General features: G+C 51.6%; 1 long non-coding RNA gene across 1 annotated transcript in view; it reads right to left on the bottom strand.

The window, feature by feature from the left end:
* Positions 1-801: 801 nt before the first annotated feature.
* The window catches only part of LOC132429027 (uncharacterized), a 67,866-nt gene continuing 46,896 nt past the window's right edge, over positions 802-21,771 (bottom strand). Inside the window, exons 2-3 of the long non-coding RNA XR_009520269.2 lie at positions 20,254-20,324; positions 802-885 (exon numbers count right to left, since the gene is read on the bottom strand). This is a non-coding gene — a long non-coding RNA (uncharacterized lncRNA). The remainder of the gene's footprint in view (positions 886-20,253; positions 20,325-21,771) is intronic.

Genomic DNA, 21,771 nt, shown 5'->3' with positions numbered 1-21,771 from the left:
TAGGTGAGAGGGACATACTTCCCAGCCAGGGGACCCGCACGGACAGCACCTTCCTGTGCTCCCGGGAGAGCAAGGCCACCTCCTGGCAAAACAAGATAAACATCCAGTTTAAGGCTATTATCTCCTTTATTCAAAAAATAAATATTTCACTTTTGAGTCGACATATTTCAAATCACATGAAGCACAGAGAAGAAATACAGTCCCTTTGGAAATCATGAACACGTGTAGCAAAGAGTCACGTTCAAAGCAAAGGGGATGGGGTGAGCACTGATTCCAACTGATCCATGACCCAGAGATTCCTCCTCTCACCAGGTGGAGCTACATATCGATTGTAGGCGAGAAACACACACACACGCGCACACACACACACACACACACACACACACACACGGCTTTGAAGTCTGAAAGGCACATGAAGTGGACCATAAGGTGTGTGGCACATTCACTGATAAAGCGTTCCCTATTCCCTCCCAAGAAAAGTGGAAAAACTTTAATCAAGTCACAGACCAGAGAAGACGGGGTCCTCTGGCTCAGAGCTCAGCATCACGAAAATCTCTGCGGATGAAAGCCATTCTTCTTCTGCTCTCCCCTCCCGTGCCTCCGCTCTGGGGGGGAGGTCCCTCACTCGGTGATGGCGGGGCGCGTGGCCACGTACACGAACACCACGATCAGCAGCACGACCACAGCCAGCGTGGGCAGCACCACCGTGGTGATCTGCTGCCGGGCCTCCTGCATGGCCTGCTTTCGCTCCTTCTTATCCTTGGACGTCTCCTTCTTGGGCTTCCCCTTGAGCTGCCGCATCTTTCCTAGGGGATGCTAGGAGGGTGCGTCCGGAGAGGGATTTGAAGGAAGGGTCACGCTCCTCCGGTCAAGGTGCAGAATCTCCTGTAAAGAGAACCATGATCAAGAATGAACAGAGTGAAAGGAAAAGGAATCGCAAAGGCAAAGGCAAACGCTAAACCAGGAAGAGTATCTGCAACTTAGCAGCCCAAGGATTAAGGACAGGAGAGGTCTTGTAGCCCCTCTGAGTGGTGGGTGGTAGAGCTAAGCAGGATGCTTCTGGGGCTCTATCACCGTCAGCGCTTCCGCAGGTGTGCTGTGCACAGGTGACCGGCACACTGAGACAGGGCCTCTCAGCTCCAGGGGCAGCTGGCCAGGCGCTGGGCACCAGATGAACAAGACTGCTTTCATGACACGAAGGGACTGGGAAGCACTAACTATGCCGCCTCCACTCAGCGGAAAGGGGGGCACCCTTCTCCCTTCCAAGGCTCCACCTATTTACTTCACTGTTCTAAATCCTACCATCTCCCCAGCTAACCTCCAGCGCTGAACCGCCGGCAGCCTGCAGATCCCAGGACCGTGGCTCCCTTCCTGCCCGAGCCCAGGGCCCAATCGCAGGCTGCGGCAGCCTCACTGGGGCCGAAGAGAGCCCGGAGGCACCGACTTTTCTGATCTCCATTTGATCCTTTACCCATCCACCCAAACCTTCCTGAGCACCTCCTATGTGCCAGGCTCTGCTCAAGGCGGGGAGGAAGAGGTGGAACACGCGGGGCTGTGCTCACAGAGCCCACGGTCTAGGGGTGCACCCTAGGTTGCGAGCAGTCGAGAGCTGGGTCAGACAGACGATAAACAGAGACCAGCTGAGCCTTCGGTCCAGCCACCCACTCAACCTAGGATCTCGTAAATTCTGTGCCCCGTGGAGGTGCTCAGGCGGTGAAGCGGTGCTGTCAGGGGCCTGGGGGATGAATCGAAGGCCGTGGGTAACTATAGAGCAACAGCTCCATACGAGTCCGATTCGGAGCTTTACGCAACAGAAACAGACTCTGGCTGATTCAAGTTGAGATGGAGTTTACACAGAGGACTTTGGCACCTCATAGGATCCCCAGAGAAGAGGACCTGGCTCAGGAAATGAGCAGGGCAAGGAGCTGTGCAGCCGTCATCTGAGCCCCACTCACACCACGAGCCTGGAGGAGGCCTCAGGCTGTATCATCACCTGGACACTGTCGCTGGAGCAGGGGGCACTGAGGCCACCACTACTGCCCCTGGAAACTAGACGGAGCTGCTGTCACTGCCTTCAGGACGAATTCTCCAGGGCCCTGGCTTCTGTGTCACCAGGTGCATGTGACCAGCCAAGCTGAGACCCAATATACCCGCAGTCTAGCCTTCCAACCTCTATAAGCAGGGGGAGTGTTTCTATACACAGTGAAGGAGTGGGGGGGGGGGTTGGCTACTGGGCAGGGAAATGAAAAAGACAAATGTCCTTCATAAAACATCCTGGGGGACTGGTAGAGAGGCGCTCTCTGAGGCAGACGAGCAGTGTACACCAATATTCCTCTAACAGAGAGACTTCTGTATCATGATACTGTGTACCCAGTTTTGCCCCAGGACAGTGGGTGGCCTGTCACCACCCTGATGAGGAAGATGACATTTACACCTAAGTGAACGTGTCAAGTGGCAGGCAGGACGTGGAATGTGGGTTCCGAGGCAGGAAAAGTCTTGTGCGAATCTCCCTGTCGGTAGAGGGATCCTAATCTCACCACGCCTCTCATCCCCGATTGGACCCCGGAAATTTTTTCCTATTCTCCATAATCAGGTGCAGTTTCTCCTGGTGCAAGAGGGCTGAAATTATTGCCCTGGAATGACATGATGCCAGCCAAAAGCAAATATTAAAGTTCTGGAGAGCCCCATTTAGGCAAATTTACGCCTTCTATCAGGCTTTTGAAAACAGCCACTCTTAACTTCCTTAAGACCTGACAGGTGTAGGAACCCCCAGCTTTACAAATTCTCCTTTTCAAATCTTTCAGAGAACTTGCAGGCAGGCCTGGGTTCAAACTAAGGACATACAACTTCCGGGCTGAACGGCTTTGGGCTTCAGGAGGCCTCAATGTCATCATGTGAACAATGAGGACAATTTCTCTCTCGGAAGGAGTGACTGAGGATTTGAAAAGAAAACACTCCTCATGGTGCTTGGCCCGCCCACACCTGGCAGGACGGGCCGGCCGGCCGGACGCAGCCGCTTCCTCCCTCCCCACCGCTTGCCCGCTCCGGGGCCCTGGCCAGAGCTCACGGAGCTCACCGGCCTCAGCCGCCCCCCCGGGGAGGTGGCATAATGGCAGTGCCCCGCCCGCAGGACCGCGGTGAGGAGGAGACAAGAATCCCGGTAACACAGCACCTGGCACAGTGAAGGCACCGGATCCACGTGAGCTGACGCTCCCGAAGCCCACCCAACAGACAGCCTGCGGGGAGACGGGCAGGCTCGTTACCCCGCTCAGAGATGAGGACACCAAGGGGCAAGAGGAAAAACGTCTTGCGCACAGTCAGCTGGTCTGTAAAGAGTATCTAACAGAGCAGTGGATGGCATCCCTTGTCCAAAGCTACGAGCCATGGTCTGTTCTCTCCCTGACACAGCTGCACAAGATTGTCTAAAAAGAGGCCATTGGCAGCACCCTGATTTGTAGCCATTTCCCTGTGGGCCTAATGGCCTGTGAAAAGAGGACCCCGCTGTGGCCCGTCACCCAGCCCCCCACAGGGCCCCTCACAGGACCCCTCACTGGACTCTTCCACAGGACCCTTCACAGGATTCTCCCACAGGACCCTCACAGGGCACGCCCCCCCCCCGCCCCCACAGAGGACTGGCCGCAGGCAGGTAGCCCCAGAGGCCCAGAGTTAACAAGGGCCCCAGCCCCGCCCCTTCGGCTGCTGGCTGCATCCTCCCACAGAGGTGTGGTGGACAAGCATAGGCAGCAGCCCCCGTGACAACCAGCTCTTGACACCTGTGAGATGCATTCAGAAGTTCTCCAAGGCTTAAAAAAAGGCCTCGTCACTGGGGACAGTGCCGGTCTGGGTCAGGATTTAAAGGACAAACGCGCCAGCCTGAAGTCTGGGGTCTTGGTCAGGCTCCAGTGGGTGGCCTCCCTGATCTCACTCACCTGAGCTGTGGGCCTCAAACCGCAGCCCCGCACTTTCCCTGGGGCTGAAGAGAGAGTGGTGACGATGGAGGGAAAACACCTCTGAGATGACAGCTGAGGCGAGGGAAAAGGGCCCAGCAGGACACAGGCTGGGGAAGAGCCGCAGGCAGAGGGAGCGGAAGGAACCAGAAGGGTGACAGGAGGGGAAGTGCAGAGGGCGCAGAGGCCAGGCCATCCTTAGGCTGGCGGGCCACCATGAGGAGTCGGGTTCCACTCCGAAAGCAGCACGAGGCCCTGAAGGGCTTCACGTGGGGAGGTGCAAGTTTCAAAAAGCTCCTCTGGCCGGTCTGTGGAGACTGGGGTACAGGGGAATGAAAAGGGAGGCCCTTAGAGCAGGGCAGGGAGGGCCCATGGTGATGGACAGGAGGATGGAGTGGGCTTTTATTTGGGGGGTACCTAATGGCAGATGAGACATGGCACGTGAGGGAAAGAGAATAACGGGTGGACCTAAGGTCTGGAGCTTGGGCACCTGGCTGCATGGTGATCCGGCCTTATGAGGTGAAGGGAGAATGGCAGGAAGGGGCGATGGATTTGAGAAAGGACATTAAGTGCTCTGTTCACATCTATCCATGTGTGAGGATGCCTATTAGACATCACCATGGCAATATCAAGGAGGCGGTTGAGGACATGAGTCAAGAGCTCGGTCTGAGCTGAAGATCTATATTTGGAAGTCATCAGCCACGGATGAGGTGAGCTCACCAAGGACAAGGTAGATGGAGATGAGGGCCAGGCCCGAGCCCCGAGCATGTGACAGTCAGAGAACAGGAGGGGAAGGGCAAGCAAAGGAGCCTGTGGAGAAGACGCAAGTGAAGAGAGAACAGAAGTGTGGACCCAGGGACCAAGAGTGAAGAAGAGAGCACGGCTTCCAAACGCCGCCGAGACAAAGTGAAGGTAAGGCAGCGGCCATTGGATCCGGCGGCTTGGAGAACTGACCAGAGGAACTTCAGTGGAGTGGGCCAATCAGCCTCTATCTCAGACATCTAAACCAAGAAACATGAAGGCACACAAGCTGGAAAATCCTGCAGATGGGCGCCATCCGATGCCACGTGCGGAAGACAACAGAGGAAGCCAAGCTGGGGAGAGGAGACGGGAGGCGAGGGGAGCGCTCTGAGAGCTGGACACTGGGGACTCTGCTCTTACCTTTCCAGCACAGCCCCGGCAAGGCCCAGCTCTATACAGGCTCCTGAGTTGAGTTATGCTGACCTGTTTCTGACTCTTAGGCTAGACATCTCTTTGAACTTGAGCTGGCTCCAGTGGGTCTCTGTACCTTCCAGTGAAGGAACCCCAGCTAAAATGATTACTCCAGTTTTGCAAATGAGGAGTCCAAAGCCTTGCCGCTGTCACAGAACTAGGGGTGTCAGAGTCAAAGTCAAACACACATCAGCCTGACCCCGGAGCCTGAAGAGTCAGCATCCTCCAGTGCCTTCCCCACGCACCTTCCCGGCCCTTTACCCACTCTGGGGCCACGTCCTTGCTCACCAGCCCCTTGCAGAGAGGAAATCAGAGATGAAGCTTGTAAGGTGCAGTCTGGCTCTTTCCCAGCAAGCAGCCCAGGCAGGACAGAGAAGCCACTAGCCGAGTTCCAGCTTCACAACCCGACCGCGACTGCCACCTGGCCACCCCCTGCCTCTGGCTCCCCTAACCAAGGGATCGGAAACTTCACAAACACTTGAGTTCCACCGGTGCCCCTCCCCCACCAACAAGCCCATGGCAACTGGTCAGCACTGGAATGTTCCAACCGGTCCCCAGGGTGCGTGGGCAGGTGGGCGGGGGGGGGCAGAGAGGAAGGGGAAACACATCCTTTCAGACAGAATCATTTTATGATTTTTGGGCTAAGCCTTCCAGTCTTTTTTCTATATACATATATATACATATACTGTGCACACACACGCCTATTAAAATCCTTATGTATATTTCTTCCTACTTAGAAATCATAATGTACATGACAGCCTTAGAACCTATTAGGGAAACAGCCAGGAGCAGAGGTAAGAACGTGGGTTTGAAACCAGGTTTGAGCCTCAGCTCTGCCATGTCTAGTTATACAACCCCGGGCAATGTACTTCATCTCTCATGTCCTGACTTCCCTCCTCTGTAAAATGGGATAAGAAAACCTGCTTTGTAGAGTCATCGGGAGAGAAAGACTGAAGTATTATCTGAGGTACTGATTAACAGGCCAAACCAGATGCTCAGTAAATGGTACAGAGTAACTCCCTTTCCAGGGAGGTTTTTCCAGTGCAGACGCACGTACGGAGAGAGGTACCAGGGAATGCTGCCCTTTTTTTGGTTTTGAACCATATAACCCCTGGGTGATGGAACCCCCCCCCCCGTTTCTCTCTCTTCCCTGCTGAAAACCACCGGTTACCAGTCTGCTGTTGGGCAGGTTTTCCCAGAGGCTTGATGGGAGAAGAAGGTTGGCTTGGGCAATTGAGGGAAGGTTCAGAATCACAGCGACCACCCCCAGCTCCCGTATCCCGACAGGCTGATGCTGCACTGCCCAGTATGGCAGCCACTCGTCACATGCGGCTACTAGCGCTGGAAATGTGGCTGTGGGCCAAACTGAGCTGTAGTGTGACATACACACCGGAGTTTGAAGACTCCGTACCAAAAGAGAGAATATAAACTGTCTCATTAAAATCTTCCATACTAATTACGAGAAATGATACCATTTTGGATATGCTGGGTTCGACAAAACGTATTATTGAATTAATTTCCCCTGGTTTTTCTTCACTGTCTTAATGTGGGCGACTCAAAAGCTTCAAATTCCACGAGTGGCTCACATGACACTTCAGCTGGGCAGTGCTGTGCCTGCCCCATGCAATAAGCACCAGGTCCAGCCCCCTGAGAAGCCTCCCACATCACAGCCTCAACTCACAGCGGTGAGGACGCCGGGGCCCCCACAGCCCCGCCCTAGTAGATCTCTCCAGCCTCATCATACCTCACATGACCCACAGCTACCAACACGCCTGAGTGCCCACCCCACACGCTCACATCCCATGCCCGTGCCCGTGCAGGACCTCTGCCGCGTGCCCTCCCCCATGCACCAGCATCCTCCTGGTATAGACGCTCGTCCTTGGTCACCCCTGTGCCTGGCCTTCAGCACTCCCTCCACAGTGCCGTCTCGGCACTCGGTTTATGCCTTTATTGCAGCACTGACCGGTGGCCGCCGCCTAATTGGCTGGGCCCCTGATGTCCCCACTGGACTAAGCACTCCTCTGGGAGCAAATGTGTCTTGCTAGGAATAATATTGCCCTGGGCTGGCAGGACGCCTCTCACATAACAGGTGCTCAGCAAGCATCTCTGGATCGAACACCAAAGCTGGAGGACAAGCAGTCATCTTATGTACTAAGCACAGAGTTACAGCAGAAAATTCTACAGGAGAGGAGAAAAGGTTATAGCAGAAGATAATAAACCAGCTAGCTACCACTTAGAAATGCTCATTTCATTCTCAACACAAGATTGGTATTCTCACTCCCATTTTACGTGAAGAAGATGAGATTCAGAAAAGTATGGGGACCTCCCTGGTGGTGTAGTGGTTAAGAATCCACCTGCCAATGCAGGCGACACAGGTTTGATCCCTGCTCCGGAAAGACTCCACACGCCACGGAGCAATGAAGCTCGTGCACCACAACTACTGAGCCTGTGCTCCAGAGCCCGTGAGCCACAACTACTGAGCCCGCATGCCACAACTACTGAAGCCCACGTGCCTAGAGCCCGTGCGCCACAACAAGAGAAGGTACCACAATGAGAAGCCCGCGCACTGCAACAAAGAGTAGCCCCCGCTCGCCGCAACTAGAGAAAGCCCGCACGCAGCAACAAAGACCCAACACAGCCAAAAATAAATAAATAAAATAAATAAATTTATGAAAAAATAAAAAAAGAAAAGTATGGTGACTTGCCCAAGATCAAAGACCATTAGGAAACCAGCACAGTCTCAACCCTAGTATAAAATCCAAAACAATCACTCATTAAATATTGAGTGAATGAATGGACTGAGGATCTGAACTCAGACCTAATTCCAAAGTGCACCCATCCTCTCTGCATGACCCCACAGTGACAGTGCCTCCAGGTCAGCCCACAATTAGGAACAGTAGCTATCACATCCCGAAGGCTCACTACCTGTCAGGCTACCACACTAAAGCCCTCTACAAACACGCAAACCGCACTGCGCACTACCTGTCAGGCTACCGCACTAAAGCCCTCTACAAACAGGCAAACCGCACTGCGGCTTTTATCCCATTTTTCAGACAAGGGAACTGAGGCTCAGAGAAGGGAAGGGCCCAGGTAGTAAGTCAGAGTGCATCTGGGATTCAGACCCAGCTCTGTCTGCCTCCCATCCAACCCAGCTGCCTCCAGGTAGCCGGGCCATCCCATGGAGTCATGGGACACAGGGTCAAGAGTCCACGGCAGGTTCCTGCCCGTCAACTCTGGAGGCTGAGGACACGAGGAGGGAGGGTATGTGAGCAGAAGCACAGGCCCTCCAGGTGCTTGTCTCACTTGGCAGCGGATAAAGCCTGTTCCTTACTTGCTCCGACTCCCAGAAGCTGTCCTGGGCTTAAAGACGCACTGCAGGTTGCTTGAACTCTCATGTGGGCCAGGCTGCTCGGTAGGAAGGCCCCCAGGATGTCCCAGGCTGTTGCAGGGCCGCCCGTTAAGTGGCTGCAGACTGTGTCGGCTGCACCCGCTCCCCCCCCCACAGTCAATGCAAGGACAGACACCCAGCCCAGGTGGCGGCCCACCTGGAGGGCCGCTCCCAGGGATGGAGGCCAGAGACTGCCCACCCATCTTCCACGCTGTCCACCTTTTCAAAGCCCTGCAGCTCTCCTGTCTCCAGAAAAGGCGGTGTAAGATGCTCACTGAGAAAATGGCTGCGTTTTTCTCCTACTGCAAAATCAGGAACACAAATGAATAAACAACACGTAAGAAGGGTGTATGTGGGGCAGATCTCCACCAGCTCTTCTCCTGGCTGCGTCATTATAAACATGAGGCATCAGGAGGGCTGCACCACTCCATGCTCTACGCCGTGAGCCCAGGGAAGCTGCCCTGAGTTCAGGGAAACCTAAATTGCGTGCCGAGAACAGCAGCTCTGTGGCTCATGGAGTGTGCTCACTTCACTGTACGTCCCTGGGGTTTAGCCGTAATGGGCCGTGATCACCTCACTTCTGTCTGCCGCAGAGACGGGGACAGGGGTTGGGCAGGCCGCCAGGAGAACTGACCGGGATGGGGCTCCCGACACCCGCTAGGCACCAGCTGATAACACAAGCGCCTTCCCGGGAACACAGACGTGAGCAGTGACAGCCACGCACGCTGGCTCCAGCGCCCCGCTGCCGACCGGCCTCAGAGGTCGGGGAGCTCCCGACCGGCCGGCCTGTGGGGAGGGTCAGAGCCACAGACGGAAGCTGACAGGCACAAACACGTGTACATACTTCTCTCACCGAGGGTGAAGGAAGAAGAAACTATGTAATTCGGTGGCAGTGTCAGCTACTCCTAAATAAAAACCCGAGAACACAAAAGAACTTTGGGGTGGGTTGCTGAATAACACAGACATAAAGAGCTAGGGTTCTCAGTAAATCGGATAAGTAACATTCCTGCAAAGTGCTTTCCTGTGCAGTAGTCATTTCCTCCTCATGGTAACTCTTTACCTTACCTATTATTGTCCTTTTTTCACAAGAAAAATAGCAGACAGAGCAATTAAGCTCACGTCTGGGTGTTAATCCCCATCCTGGCACTTCTGGGGTCTGTGGCCCTTAGACCTTCAATTACTCTGTCTGTAAAACAGGGATAAAACTACCTAGCGTTTAAATATTTTTTGAGCATCAACTGTATGTCGGGAGACATGCTGGGTAGTTTACAGGGAATGTGGGAGACAGACAACCAACAAATGAACAGAATATGTGTCAGATGATGCTACGTGTTTTAGAGAAAATAAAGGTTGGGGGAACAGAGGCTGCAAAATTAGAGAAATCAATCAAGGAAGGCTTCATGAGAAAGTGACACCGGACCAGAGGCTCAAAGGAGGTGAGGAAGTGACCTGTGCGAGACGGGGGCCACCGGGGGGCTCTGCGTGTGCTAAGGAAAAGCACTGCTGGACGACTGACTGCAGGGGGCAAGGGCTGAGGCCAGGAGCTCGGTGAGGACATGAGTGAATTATTCAGGAGGTACGTGGTGGCTTGGTCCCAGGGAGGGGCAGATGTGGGGAAAAGTGGTCGGGTACTTTGAGGGGACAGCCAACAAGATTCACCAGCAGATTGGAACTGGAGTGTGAAAACATGAAATGATGAAAGGCTCTATGGCCCAAGGAAGTGCAGGAATGGCGGCGCCACGTAGGGGTGTGGGGACAATGGGATGCGTCAAGTCTGAGACGCAATTAGCTGTCCCCAGTGGAGACACTGAGCAGGCAGCTGGATGCATGAGGCTGTGCTTGGGGAGAGAGCTGGGCTGGAGACAGGAGCGTGGCAGCTGTCAGCACTGCAAGCCGCCAGGCTGGGGAGCGAGCGCAGTCAGAGAAGGGCCAGTGCGCTCTGAGGTTTAGGACTTGCAGAGTTGAAGAGCAACAAGTAAGAGACTAAAAAGGTATGAAAGGAAGAAAACTGGAAGCGTAAGGTGTCTTGGAAGGCAAGTGCAGAAAGTGTTCCAGGAAGAAGGAGCCGCTCATCAGGCTTGGTCACATATAGGTAATCGGTGACCTGAGGGGAGAGTTTTGGTGGGGTGGCGAGGTGGGGAGGGGGCCCGGATCTGAGGGGTCGCAGGGAGGGAGGGAGCAGGCTAGAGAACGGAGACCACGAGTCACCAACGCTTCTCAAGGCAGGACCCGGGGGCTGAGTGTCTACACTGCAATCCCAGTCCTGCCGTTTATCAGCCCTGTGACCTCGGGCAAGTTCCCTAATCTTTCCGTGCCTCACATTTCTCATCTGAAAAATGGGGAGAATAATCCCTTAAGGAATTGGTATATGAGAAGAATGCCTGGCCCGTAGTATTTACTATGTAAGTATCGTCATCCATCAGCAACGTCATCCTCATCGTCACTATGAAAATAGGGTCAGAATCAGAAGGGGATATAAGGACAAGAGTTTTGTTCTACTTGTTTGTTTTTTTAAGGCACTTATAGAATGTTTGTGTCACAAGGGAAGATGGATCAGGAGAAGGAAGGAAAAAGAAGTGCTGGCGAGCGGCCCAGGGGAGCTGGAGCACCAGCTGGGCTGGCCCCGGATGGGCCCAAGGTGACGGTGGGAGTCTGTGCAAGTTCTCGCAGGGCTATTGCTGGTTCTCGGTGAAATGGGAAGAAGGTCATCAGCTTGGGAGGCAGGAAGAGGGAGGAGATGCTGGAGTCTGAAGAGAGAGAAGCTCTGAAACAGCGGGCAAGCGGGATGGATGCATCGGAGCACGACGGGTGACCACCAGCCTGCAGTCAGAGGCCTCAGAGCTTAGAGCAAGGCGGCTGGGGGCTGGCACCAACGCGCAGGTGCAGGTGCAGGGGATGGAGCCGGAGGATGTTAGACTTAACCAGGACAGGATTTTGTCAGGCCACTATGACACAAGGTGAGGGTTACATGAGATTGCAAAAGAAAAGCGCCTGGCCCAGGACCTGGCATCTGAAGCGCTGCCGCTGTTCAGGCTTCAGCGGCCTGTCCAAGGAGCCCCACTCCCTCCACGTGCGCCTCCCTGACCCCCAACACACACAGAGCTCAGGAGCGGAAAACTCTGCAGGAGCCTCAATTCTGTTCGTTCCACTAAGCCAATTCCCTCCCTTTTCTGTTCAAGCTACTGTCACATTTCCCAGGCCTCTCCTGCTGGTCTCAGAGAACAAAGAAGGTCACACGAGGGCAGACTAGTCCCCGCACGCTTCTTCCAAGAACCAGCGGTGAAGAGGCTCTCCCAGCCTTGGGGAAATATTGGCTTTCCGGGACCTGCCTTGCAATTCCACCAAGCTCTGCAGGTGCGGCTCAACCATCAGTTCCTCCCACTGAAGACAGGTGGGCAAAAAAGCCTTTGATGATCTCGTTATGTAACCCAGACAAGTTAGAGTTAAATTCACAGCGATCAGCAACTTCAAGCACAGTAATCTGTTTTCACTCGTTGACCTGAAGCAAACTCAACCACGGAAAGGACAAAGGAGATGACTAAACAGAAACGAAGTTAAGTGAAATTCCCGTAAGAAGGTACAAAACACTGCTTTGAAACGGTTAAGATGCACAGAAAGAAATACAATTAACAGCACAAACTAAAACCGAAGTTTTATGCCATGGTATGTAAGCTTATTATGTGCAACACACTCGGAAATTTTCTACTTTGTTTCATTTCATTAGAAAAAAATGTCAGTTTAATCCCATGGAAAGTGACTTGCCTCCGAAAAACACTGGATGGAGAAGACCTCAAGGCAGGAAGGGCTGGTAGGTGTTTCAATCCCATTCCCAGGAGAAGTCACCGAAACACCCTGACAGTCTTTCTACCTTGATGTATAATAAGCTCCTATGAGAAGGAAAGGAAGTAATGAACGAGAAAATTTACAAGCTCTTCTAGGTGTGGTCATTCCTTAAATAGCAATTCTTTATCCAAACCTGCAGGTTCTCTCGATTTCATGTGCTATTCAATTAGGTACTTTAAGACAGCAGGTACTGAAAGCAAGAGTCACTAATTTATCCCTTTGTTATTGACAGCTCAACTCTGGCAGCTCAAGACTAAGGCGAGGTTGGGGGGAAATTCATGAAGACATGCACACCAGCCAATTGTATGCACTGTTTTGGACTTTTTTTTCAGGCAGCGCTTCTCTAACTTTTCCATCTCAAATATGGAGAGGGGACATTCATTCCTGGAGGCCAAGTCTGGGGCAAAGCCACTGCAAGAATAAAATTTTAATTGTGTCTTATTTTAAATGTCAAGCGATCTTATATAGCATTATCCCCTGCTGTTTACTCATAACAGGCATGGCACTGTGATAAGAGCCTGCTGTGGCTCTCACTGCGTCCCAGGCTCCCATCTTAGAGGCGAGAAATGGGGTTTTGAGAGGTTATGTAACTCACCCAGGACCACGAAGCAAATAAGTGGTGGGACAGATTCAAATGCACCCAGTCTGGTTCCAGAGCCCTGCTTGTAACCACGAAGCTATGTTGAATTCTCCTCCAACAACCAACCATATTTGTTTTAATATTCTTTAAATGTTATTTCCCCCAAACCTTTGGGTAAACAGGACCCACACGCACCCCAGGGCTCTGCCTACACGCTGGGGAACGCTTCGGGCATGCAGAGCCACAGGTCCGCCAGAACTCCCCTGCCTTCCTCACACTCCTGTGGCCGGGAGCGGGCTCACAGCCCTTCTCTCCCAGACGCGGAGCACCGTCCTCATGTTCTCTTAGGCATGAGCTTCATTAACAACCAACATATCACAAGCACCAGTTGTTTATGGCATTTTTAAAATGAAAAATTCATCCCTAAGCTAAATTACAGCAAGTTAATTACAGCGCCTGGCTGACGGCACACATACTGAGAGACAGTGAGGGACTGGCGGAAGCGTCAAATGCAAACAGCAGCCGCAACTAACATGCGCCCAAGGCTGCACGCCTGGGCCTTCCTCAGATACAGAGACTGGGGCTCACCCCGCCCAGAGGGCCAGCTTCAGAAAGAGACGGGCAAGCGCTCACATCCATTCATTTATTCCACAGACACCTGCTGGGCACCTAAGTGTTGGGGACAAGCCAATCACACACAGAGTCACTCACTCACCAATTCATTCCATCAAACACTTAGCGGGCACCTACCACAGGCCAGGCACTGCTCACTGCTGTGCATATACAGACGGATGAACTGACTGGTCCATCTCATCAGGTACTGATTCACCTCGATGCGCTAGGCACTGTCCGGGCAGCAGGGATGGAATAATGAACAACACAAAGTTCTGGCTCTGACGGAACGTACATTCCAGGAAAAGGAGGCAGACGAGAGACAAATACATATGTCGTGTGTCAAGGAGTGAAGTGCTGTGAAGGAAGACAAAGCAGCGTAAGGTGACAGAGAGCGGGGGACGTGCTGTAGTACAGACAGCATGACAAGGGGCTGCATCTCTGATTAGAGAGCAGAGGCCACAAAACAAGGTGGGAGCAAGCCTCGAGCAGAACTAGGGCAGGAGGGCGCCTGAAACGAGTGTGCCTCTGCAGCACCGCGATGCAGGGTCACGGGGGCCTGCGGCTGACAGCCGGTGAGCCAGAGGAGGAGCAGAGGCGAGCAGATCACTCCAAAGAGGACGCTACAGACCCGCTGGCGAAGGCTCCAAGCCCATCATCTGTGCTTCACTGCAGGCCCCGACCGCTGCCAAAATCCAAATTCTCTGCAAAAGGCAGGCGGTAAGCTGGGCTGCTAGCCAATATTTACCCGGTGGCATGCCAGGTGTTCTCTGGAGTCTCCGAAGGGTCAGCTTGGGGTCGGGGGAGGAGAAGGACCCCATCAGACAATGAACTCGGGCTGCTGAAGTGGGGTCTGCCACGAACAAAGTGATACATGTTTGATCTTTAATTTGAAGGCCGCCTTGTTTGCTGAACCTTAAGCCTGTTTACCAACCTGAACGGTTGATGAGGACGGTTTGGGCAAAGGGCACAGAACAAGAGGCCCTGGAGCGCTGAAGACGAAATCGGCCTTGCTGATTCTGCCTGTGGCCCATCTGCAGGCGCCACAGAGACCCCGCTGACCACGGTGAGGCTGCTTCCTAAGGCAGCCCTGGTCTCCTTCACCTCCGCTTCCCCCCGCCGCTCTCACCAGGGCCTGATTATTCTCCTCCTGCCCCGACTCTAGATCCCACCCCCCACCTCCAAGTGAAATCAACGCTGCACCCATACCCAGAGCCCGTCTGTCCTCCCCGCCCTCACCGAGGCCTCACCCCGCACGTCTTCCTGCTTCCAGCCTCCCCATTCCTCAGTGCAGCCGTTACTCCTGTCCCGCTGCACGTGGTACAGAACAAGTCAACGCGCACTTATGCCCGGGGCTTCTCGTCGTGGCCTGCATCACACACTCTCTCTGCTGAGAAAACTTGTCTGATCCCCTTAGTCAAAATTAGGGGCCCTTTCACCTACTTCTACACCTTTAAAATAACCCTTCTTCCGTTCCACCTTTTCTTTTCAGAGTTCATCATTTCTGTCCACCTCCCCCACCAGGGGTTCAGTAAGTATTTGATGAATGATCTAAGCCTGTTCCTCTTGCTAATGGTGCCCAAGCCAGAGGTTTGGGGGTTTTCCTCGATGTCTCCCTTCCCCCCATCCCCTGTATCAAATTGTCCCCCAAGACCTACCAACCCCTCTTCCTAAACATCTCCCAGCACATCCTCCCGCTTCATCCCCACTACCAGTAGGCCCTCGTCTGGTTCATGCGGATTTCTGCAACAGCCTAACCTGTGTTTCCCTGCCTTACTTCGCCGCTTTCTCAAGCCCTAAATAGGACAAACACTTCTAAATCCCTCTAAAATCACTGCCCGTGGATGGGTGTGGGCCCGCCCCACACACTCTCCCCTTCCCAGCAAAACATATGCAGTGGTTAACTGTGAAGAATCACTGCAGAAGCAAATGCGGGAGAGGTGCACGTCTGCTTCAGGAAAGGGGCATGAATGACTCGTTTAAATCTCACGCATGTTTTAAAGTCCAGTTGTTGGAAACTTGTTAGCCAAAACACATCCCTGGTGTAAATAGGCACCACTTCCCTCTTCAAGGTAAACAACCAACCAAATGGTGCTAAACTAATAATGATAAGCAAGATTTTTTTTTTTTTTTTTTTTTGCGGTACGACGTGGGCCTCTCACTGCCGTGGCCTCTCCCGCCGCGGAGCACAGGCTTCAGCCGCGCAGGCTCAGCGGCCATGGCTCACGGGCACAGCCGCTCCGCGGCATGTGGGATCCTCCCAGACCGGGGCACGAACCCGTGTCCCCTGCATCGGCAGGCGGACTCTCAACCACTGCGCCACCAGGGAAGCCCCTAAACTAATAATGAGAAAGCCGAGCTAACAGTGATTGACAATTAAACATCTAGATTCCTAGCAATTAAAAACTGTCACAAATTCAAGACGGTGATGACAGAGCACTCTTAGGGTACTGTTTCCAAATTCTACGGGAAATCCAAGGGCCTGTGTAAGTCCACGATCCATGGGAGCCTGGAACACACCGCTGCGTGCGTGGCGAGGCAGCCAGACTCCTAGTGGAGGATGAGGCAGTCATCCAGAAACTCCAACCTGCAGTACAGTCGTCCCTCGGGATCCGCAGGCGGTGGGTTCCAGGACCCCGCCTCCCCCATGTACCCAAGTCCCTTCTATAAAATGGCATAGTATTTGCATATAAGCTACGGCACATCCTCCCATACACTTTAAATCATCTCTAGATTACTTGTAATACCTAATACAATGTAAATGCTATGTGAATAGGCTGGTATGTGGCAAATTCAACTTTTGCTTTTCGGAACTTTCTGGCATTTTTTTTCCCAAATATTTTCTATCCATGGTTGGTTGAATCCCCCAGTGCAGAACCTGCATGGAGGATGGACTGCAATTTAACATCAATCACATTTTTTTTGTGGTTTTATCTAGATGAAATTTATTCAAGATAACCTTAATCTTGAGATTTATTCTTAAGATTATGTACAACTTTATGAATTATTGAAAGTTCATGAAAATAGAAAAGTTCAGCATTAGCAAACAGTACATAGTATTACGTATTAAATTCTCATTAAATTTAAGTAAGTTGCACTTTGTCATTTATTTTATATGGGAAGTAGTTTTGAAGATGACCCATTGAACCCTATTTAGGAGGTTGAGAACCCTGTGACTGACCTTGGTGGGCTTCCACTTTAGATGCAGGTGGGTTTTGCCTCTTCTGAGGGAGGAAGGCATCTTGTAAGTTAGAGACAGTGGCTATCGCATCATATCCAATCCTTGAAATCGCACCATTACCCTGTTGTTGTTTTTTTTCCAGTAACTTTTAATGACATCCCTGTGATTACTAGCAGATAGCCTGCAGTCATGCCTTAAACTTGGGAGTCTGTGGAATTTTGAGTCCCACACCTGTGGGAATTGATGAAAGGACTTGCATGTCTGAATCAGATCACTGCCATCCAGGAGGGAGCCTCAGAAGTAGAGACCCAGCCTACAGAATCCCTACTGTAAAATCAAACGTCCAGGATCTCCCCAGTGTAAAGTCCCCCGGGAGCATTCCACTGCATGGAACGTGACTTGGAAAATCAGTCACTGCAATCTGCTGAGGAAGTCAAAAGTGAAAGGGCAAAGCATCTCACAAGTTACTTCAACATGCTGGCAACAATGCTGCAGGATCTCCAGCCAGGCCCGGAGCCCAGATTGCACAGTCCCCTCTGTGGGCCATGCTGGGCACATGGGATCCATCCCAGTGCGGGAGGAGGTCACTGACAGCTTTGAGCAAGGGAGTGAAATGATATGACAAGCATTGTTAAAGCTCCCCTGGGTCCAACATGGTGAGCAGAATGGAGGGAAAGTGGAAGCAGGGCAACCGTTCAAAGGCCTTTGCAGTGACTCAGGCAAATGACGATGTCACTGGACTTGGGAGACGGATGTGGAAGGGCAGCCAGAAGAATTCAAGATCTGCTTCAGAAGCACCACTAGGACTTGGTGATTTGGAGGAAGAGAAAGGTGAGAGATAACAGATGACTCCCCAGTTTCTGGCTTGAGAAAGTGAATTAACAGCTGTGCACCTTAATGAAATGGGGGGAAGGGAGGTCTGGAAAGGGTCTGTGATAGGAGAGCAAGAGTTGAAATTGAGGTGCCCATGACCTATCCAAGTTCACTAGCTGCTATCAAAGGTATAAAAGGAGCTACAAAGCACAGAGGAGTCGTGTGGAGCGATGGACGCCTGGGGCCGTTCTCACAGGTGATCCTTCCCACCTTCCTCTTGGGGTGCTCGTGTGTCCACCACTGTGCCAGCTCAAGGTGGGGTGGTGCACCGCACAGGGAGCTCATGGGGCCAGACTCGGCCAGGACATGTGCAAGCTGCTTCTAAGATGATCTCCAGTAGTAAAGCAGATACCACCAGCTTTGGGGCTGAGAAAACAGTGCTGTTAACAGTAAAATGGGATTTGCCTCACACCACAATGGGAAGTAAAGTATGTAGCCTGATAATTCTTCAATTACAAGCATCATAACAGGTCTGCTGATTTCTTGACACTGATGTTTTCAAGGAGTCCCGGCAGAAGGGTTTCGGTATCTAGCCCTGTGCCCTGACAGTTCCGCTGCTGGGTTGTACCATCCTGTTTGGGGGATTCCAAGTAGAATCTCCCCCAGGAAAATGTTAATCTAAGGCGGTACAGATGTAGAGGAAGGTCTCTCTCTCAAAAAAACACCGGAGAAGATGGCCTATTTTAGGAAAACAATGACTCACTGAAATCACATCCTGCTCTTAAGTTAACATGCTCCCTTCTGGACCGGAACCTGGTTTCCTATCATGATGGGTCTATTTTCCAATCTCTTTGACAATTTGCTTTCTAATTAAAAGTTGAGCCATTTTTTTAAAAATCACAGTTAACTAAACAATTCTACATGGCAATAAAGCAGTGTGCTCTGCCACCTTGACTGATGGTACCATCTGCAATTATTTAAAGGAGAAGGCAAGGGAAGAAAATCATTAGATACAGCTAGATTAAGCTGCTCTAGCCCCTGTGAGTGTATTCCTAGAGTAAGACAGCACAGCATTCACGTAAACTAATTAAAAGTTCCTGCATTTAAATAAACCCCAACCAAAATAAAACTTATAAGACTGATTGGAAGGTCTCGGGAGGAAGAGACCTACTTTTTCAAGAAAGCGGCCTGGCTGGCGGTAGAGGAAACACCAGGGTCAGACGGCATCTCTCCACAGCAGGCCAAAGCTCCCCCCACTGAGAGGAACACTGGAGTGGGTGAGACAGAGCCCCTGGGTTCTGTGAGAGCAGCGGCTGCTTCCAAGGGGAATGCGCAAGGTGGCGCAGGGGAGAGAAAAACCAGATGCCATTTGCATTGGCGACGTGGCTTCACGCAGGACGCCTAGCTGCTCTGAGCCTGTTTACTGAAATGGGAAGTTACCGTTTGCCCCTGCCTGTTTCCTAGAATTGGTAGGAGAAGAAACTCTGGTGCTCCTCTAAAAGGAGAAGAACTCCTCAAATGGAAGAGACAACTGCTGGTTACTGTCAGGTAGGAAAGGCTGGGACAAGTCCTCTTAAGAGGATAGTGACCAACAAAACAGATAACATTACATGACATTCCTACATTAGTGAGGAAAGTGTTCAGGATATTCAGCAGGTGCAGTAAAAGCAGGTGAGAAAAGGAATCCGCTGACTCAATGATTTAAAGCAAAAAAGGTTTGGAGCAGGGAGGTGGGTTCAGATGCAACTGTCTGTTGATTGAGGTAGCTCGGAAGATCATACGGATGGATGGATGGATGGATGGATGGATGGATGGATGGATGGATGGATGGGGGAGGGCATCTGCCATCCAGCAGACAAGAGGGGCATGACCAAACCCCACCTCGAGTAATCCCATTCAACCACAGGGAGGCAGAGGCAGGGTGGGGAGCCATGCTCCCACCGTCACTGGTTCCCTGACCCGCCTGTCACCTCCCTTCCCCTCCTGGATTACTCCTCTTAACATGGACCCAAATTGCCCATGGAAAATAAAAACTAGATATAAAAGCTTTGCTTCATTTCACCACCAGCCAAAACTCAAAGGACAACTAGAGAAGATTAACAATTTCGGATGCATGCTCAAAGAACAGAATCGATTTGAGGATTTATAGTACAGACCCTACAAGGGTGTAGCGGTGGAGGTACAAAGTGAATCCGCATGGGAGCTGACCGTCTAGAGTGGAGGCCAATTCACTGTGAATTCAATAAACGTTTACGGAGCCTCTACTATGTCCAAGGCCCAATTCAGATATGTCTCGAGGAAGTAACCGGGGAAAACAGGCAACTACAATCAAGTGTGGAAGTGCTACGACGGGGTGGGGGTCACAGAGAAGGAGCGCCTGCATTCCATACAGCCACAAGAGAACGGTCAGAGGAGGGGCACGAATGGTAACGTAAAGCCCGTTGGGATACGTGTCAGTTAGAAGGAGAGAGTATTGTGGGGTTCAAAACAGGCAGCACTTGATAAAGGCCTTGAGGGATGACTAGGAACTTGGCCAGGCAGAGGAAGGTAAAATAATACTTGGCCAGGCAGAGGAAGGTAAAATGTGTGTTTAAGGAACGACAGGGACGGTCAACCCTCCAAACATGGTTTCCCTCTTAAGAGAATTTTAGTAGGACACAGATTCACTTCTATTTACCTTTTCTTCAAGAACTGCTGTTTCAATAGTTTCAGCAAACTGATTTCCAGGAAAGGTGACTTGGGTTATTCCTGTTGAGAAATCAGAAAAAGAGGTATAATAGGTTTGGTGGGACTACCCTCCACAGACCTCTTTTTTGTGACACCCCCGCCAAGCCCGTTCGCGTCAGTCACCCCCCTCCCCCGAGGGACTGGCGTGTTGCAGCAGCCACACTGCCTCCCTCCCTTCCTTCTTTCCTCATTTGAGAATAAAGACATGCAAACTTAGGCAGGCAGCAGTGAGCCCTGATCCAGAGAAACACACACACACACACACACACGCGCGCGCGCGCACACACACACACACGCACGAGATGAACAGGACCGGACCGCACAGCCCCTGAACTAGAGGAGCCTTCCTGCTCCAGCCTGCTCCCTGCATTCCTGAGATTCCTGCAACAGACCCTCTGCTAACTACAGCTGGCACGAGAGCATTTCTGTTCCTTGCAAACAAAAATTACTTATTTAAAAATAAGAGATCCAGGGTTGGGACTAAAAAAACAAACACAAGCAGAGGGTGAAGAAATAAAGGCTTCTGAAACAAAGCCTTGGGAAAAATAAAAGATGAGAGGGAGTGACCTGGGCCTCTGAACTACTGTCCCATAACACCTGAGAGGAAAGGAAGAGAGAGGTGTGGGAAACCCAGAGAGTAGATCCCACAAATAATTCATAAAGTCCCGGCAGTATTAAATATTAAGATGGAGACCCAGATACTGGGGAAAAGGGGCTCTTAATATGGGTACTATCCATAACAAAACAAAATAAGAATCTCAATGAAATACAAAGGTGGGAGACTCTGAAAGTGTCTATAGCAAGTAAGGAATAACTGAGTAACTATACAATGCCTATCATTACTAAAAAGAGAAATGTAATAACTCAAGGATAAGTCTTGATTTACTGCGCTGTGCTTTTTTTTGTCTTAAACAATCAGCATTTTATTTACTCATGGTTTGTGGGTCAGCAATTAGTGCTGGGCTCAGCGGGGTGGTTTTTCTTCTGGTCTACTCATGTGGCTACAGTCATGTGGTGGCTCAACGGAGCCGGATGGTAGACCAGATGACTTAGCTCATATGCTAGTGATTGGTACTAGCTGTTTGCGCTGCCTTTAGAGTCTACTTTAGTAAATGTGAACATTTTTTTTTCCTGAGATCTTGAAAGATTTATGCCCTCTAACCCCTTGACCTACTTTTCCATTGGTTCTTGAGTTGGTCAACCATGAACTCACCTACTGTAGGGCTTCAAGACTCTTAACACCTTCTAGTCCCCTCTACTAGGGAGCATGGTTTTTGTGAAGTTCAAAGATGAGGGTGTGTGAAACAGAGGGCTGGGAGGCAGGGCTGGAGAGTAGAAGGGTCTTCAGGGGGTCTGAATGCCAGGTTAAGTTGGATGGACTTTATTCAAGCAGCATTAAGAGTCTAGATGACTGCAGTCTAATCCCATATTCTCTAAGAGATAATTACTCCTCCGAAAATGTAGAATG

This window comes from Delphinus delphis, chromosome 8 (assembly GCF_949987515.2).
Source record: "Delphinus delphis chromosome 8, mDelDel1.2, whole genome shotgun sequence".
Classification (NCBI taxonomy): domain Eukaryota; kingdom Metazoa; phylum Chordata; class Mammalia; order Artiodactyla; family Delphinidae; genus Delphinus; species Delphinus delphis.
The sequence above is the reverse complement of the archived record's forward strand: the minus strand, read 5'-3'. Positions and strand labels throughout refer to the sequence as shown.